The sequence below is a fragment of the Aedes aegypti genome, unplaced genomic scaffold, assembly GCF_002204515.2.
Source record: "Aedes aegypti strain LVP_AGWG unplaced genomic scaffold, AaegL5.0 Primary Assembly AGWG_AaegL5_hic_scaff_52_PBJ_arrow, whole genome shotgun sequence".
NCBI lineage: Eukaryota > Metazoa > Arthropoda > Insecta > Diptera > Culicidae > Aedes > Aedes aegypti.
In genome coordinates, this window is record NW_018736204.1 from 1 (window position 1) to 4114 (window position 4114).

A 4114-nucleotide genomic window follows, 5' to 3' on the forward strand; every position below is an offset into this window, starting at 1 on the left:
TATTAATGGCAGTAAATCTTTACGTGGGCTATATTTGAGCTTGCATCTGTAAAAAGCGAAGTGAAGAAAATACCTCGGCCAAACGCAATAATGGCTTACGTTGAAATACCTTGTTTATAGCACAATTGTGGTAAATCATACGATAAATCAGATATAACATCATATTTTCAGTCATTCAATTGGGAAAAAGAGATTCTATATATTTGGCATATATGAATTAATCATTTGACAGTTCTTGAATGTTACTCAAATTGATGTCCGAATAAACAGTCAACATTTGCGTTTCCTGAAGAACCGGTTTTCTTGACCAATAAAGCTTTCCTACTTATCATGATTCTAAATTCACGTGTGATAACAGCGTATGCACGGTATTATCATAGAATTTAAGGGTATGTTTCTGACATTCTAGTTTGGTTCTTATTCCTGTATTTTAATGACTCAAGTGGTTTGCATTTCAGATAACATATGTAGCAGACAGACTCTAATACTGTAATGTAGTGTTTTGATGGTTCCGTACAGTACAACTAATTGAACTTATTGAACGGTTCCTTTCTAGCACACTGTGGGTGATTTGTCACTGATCCTTAGTCTGACTGTAATAGATATATGACGTGAATGTTAAATCATTACTCCACAACACAAAAACATTGTAATATTGCGCTGTGCTAAATCTTACAAGTGTTGATAAAAACCAAAGCGAGAGGAAATAACGTTAGCATAATATATTAATGTACATGTCAGGAGACTCTGCACGTTCGCGCGTCGCCTGGAAACAGTGTAGCTCTGCACTTAGTTCTTTTGAACGCTTTACGCTAATAATACAGCGTCAATGACACTTGAAGTAAGCTCCTTGCTATTATGGCTCTTCACACGTGCCTGGGGGTTATGTATTAGGGTCCAATGACAGTAACGGATTCATCCAATGTTCCTGGGCTTGCAGGATGACCTGTAACCACGTCTGACACCAATACTGCGACAACAACCACAGTCTTGACTGGGAGGAACATCACGTTCTTCGTCGCTTCGTGCACTCGTTATGACCTTGGTTGTCAACCTGTGGGGTCTGTCCTTTTGCGACGCAAGGAAAAATACCAATAGGCGCGAATATGTGGTGCGGGGATGGGGCACCGGCACACTCGGGCGTCAGGGCAGGGTGAGTGCCCTCAGATCACGACATCGCTCGCGGGATACACTCGGCGTCGGTTCCGTTGCTTTTTCTTTTCTCGGTGTTCCCATGCCTGGAACTGTTCTTATCCGGCTTGATGGGGAGCGGCCCATCGTGGGGAATGGCTCAGACATGTACCGGTATAGGTAACCCTGCGTATCCCTATTAGGTGTGGGGGCTACGTCTTCATTCCGGTGTACTTTAATTTGGGGATCACATCGGTGTATCAGTATCTGGATTTGAGGTGAGTTTCCACGATCGGAATATGTACCCATAACATCTAATGATCATCTTCAAACAGATTCAAACAGCCGCTTGGTGCGCTGCCTAGCATCCGGAACGTACGTAGTCCGAGCTTTGCTGATTCTGGGCGTTACACTCTACACTCCAGCAGTTGCTTTGAACACCGTCGTCGGGGTCCCGTACTGGGCCTCACTGTTGTTGATCACCGTTACCACCATTACGTTCAACCTTCTGGGAGGCCTTAAAGCTGCTATTAAAGCGGATGTGATCCAAGGGGTTACCATGATACTGATCATGATCGCCATTGTCATTCAGTCTATGGTTAACGTTTGGAGTGTTGAGAAGATTGTTACCATTCCAGCTGAAGAAGGTACGTTGCGCAGAATCGATAAACTCTTGTTGTTGATAAACAACTTCATATCTTTCAAACAGGACGCCTTACATTCTTGGACTTCACTGGGCGACTTCACGGTTCGAGTTGACACAACTTCGGCATGGTTAGGACAGCTGTTCATGTCGTTGAGTATCTTCGGATGTCAGCAAAGCTTCGTACAGCGATACCTTAGCATGGGATCATTCCAAGAAATCCAACGCACCATCATGACCAATGTGCCGATCATCATTATACTGTTCACACTGGTGTGGGTTGTTGGAATGGGAATATTCTCCGTGTATGTGGACTGCGATCCACTGGCAGCTGGCTTCATCAGTAAAATTGATTGAAATAGCTGCTTTCTTTGTACAGGACAAGTTTCATTACCTTCCGGGGTTCCTGGGATTGTTCATGGGATCGCTCTTGAATGGAGCGTTGACATTGAATGTATCAAACATCAACGCAGCGGCGACCGTCACTTGGGAAGACTTCCTGGCACCTTTGCCGTATTTCAAGGATACCCGTGACAAAAGGCAACTGCGCATGATCGGATAATCGGTGCCGTATATGGAGTGATCGTTATGGGCATAGGATTCGCCGTGGGATTGTTGTCCGGAGTGATCGAGAGCAGCATGCTGATGACTTCGGCCACGTCCGGCCCATTATTGGGGTGTTCCTCCTGGCGATGCTGGTCCCGGTTGCCAACTGGAAAGGGGCTGCCAGTGGAATGATCCTTTCACACAATTGTTACTCTTTGGATTACGTTTGGAGGGTTGACGATCGATAACGAGACACCGTTGCTTCCAACGTCTGTCGAAGTGAGTAATTCACAAAAAGTTCTACTGTTTCAATTATTTAACTGATCTCTGATTTTTCCAGGGTTGCACCAACGAAACCTTCTCCAGTGGAATTGTAAAGCGATCGGACTCTTGGCTCGTATCTTCCATTGCCACAACGGATGCGTTTCAAGACCAGTCCAGTCTCAACGCTACAAGTCAGATCCGTGAGTTCCCGGAAAGTCTGTACGCCATATCGTACATGTACTACAGTTTGATCGGAACGTTCATTACAATGCTGGTTGGAACGGTTGTAAGCTACGTTACTAGCGATCGGGAAGAGGATGCCTACGATCAACGGTTGCTTTACTCGATGGTTTACAAACTGAGCCGCGCTTGGCCTGGGGAGGAACGGCATTATGTCGACAACCCGAAAATTAAAACCAAATCGGTGAAGAACTTGCAGGGGAAGTCTAACGAAAAGTTTGATGGAAAGACCGAGGGCAAGGTTTAACATGTAATGATATTATTTTAGATTGATTAAGATTCAGATAAGTTGGTTAAGATAATAGTGTTTGTTCAATTAAAATGGGCTAATAAACTGTGTTTGTCGTTCATTAAAGATAACTTTGTAAATCAATTTATTAGAACTTGAAAATCTGCGACATTTTAATACATAAAAATTAACTTGGCGTAGCCTTTTCTCAACTTAATTCATCAGCCCATGGTTGCACATTATGATTATTGACTAATTTCGGCAAATTTCTTCTTCTTTGGGTAATCTGTTTGTCAAAGAGGAGATAAGACTCTGAGAATCTCATAAGCTGGTTTGCCTATTACCCTAGTGATTCTACTGGTGGGTTATCTTCTTAATTAAGCCATTCCACAACGTATAGCGATCTCAGGATGGATTATCTATTGGTGAGCTCGTTTTATGATTTTGTTTCAAGTGAGTGAACTATGTTTACACATATATTTATCGTGACATCGGATGCGTAGAAGATTTACTTGTAGACACGGATAGACGGGTTCAATTTTTGTCGTAAGATTTTAGTTCAAATTTTTCACGTTGGAAATGGATAGCCCCAATCATTAGACTTTTTTTGGTAACTACGATAGTTCAGATCAATTATTGGGTAGCAACCATTTTCTTTTTCTTGGTATTACGTCCAGGCTGGAACAGAGCCTATGTCTCAGCTTAGTGTTCAACGAGCACTTCCACAGTTATAAAATAAGAACTTTCTTTGCCAAAGTTGCCATTTTCGCATTCGTATATCGTGTGCCAGGTACGATGATACTTTATGCCCAGGGAAGTCAAGGAACTTTCCATTACAAAAAGATCCTGGACCGCCCGGGAATCGAACCCAGCAACCTTCAGCATGGCTTTGATTTGTAGCCGCGGACTCTAATCACTCGTCTAAGGAAGGCCCCAATAGCAACAACAAATTATTTTTCCATCAACAATTATGTTCATGTAAAGATGTTAGGTGGCATCCACAAATTACGTAACGCTCTAGGGGGAGGGGGGAAGTTAGCTCAAACGTTACGACTCATACA

General features: G+C 43.1%; 1 pseudogene; it reads left to right on the plus strand.

Moving 5' to 3' along the window:
* The first annotated feature begins 1106 nt into the window (after positions 1–1106).
* LOC110681179 lies at positions 1107–3106 on the plus strand (annotated as a pseudogene).
* Positions 3107–4114: the final 1008 nt, after the last annotated feature.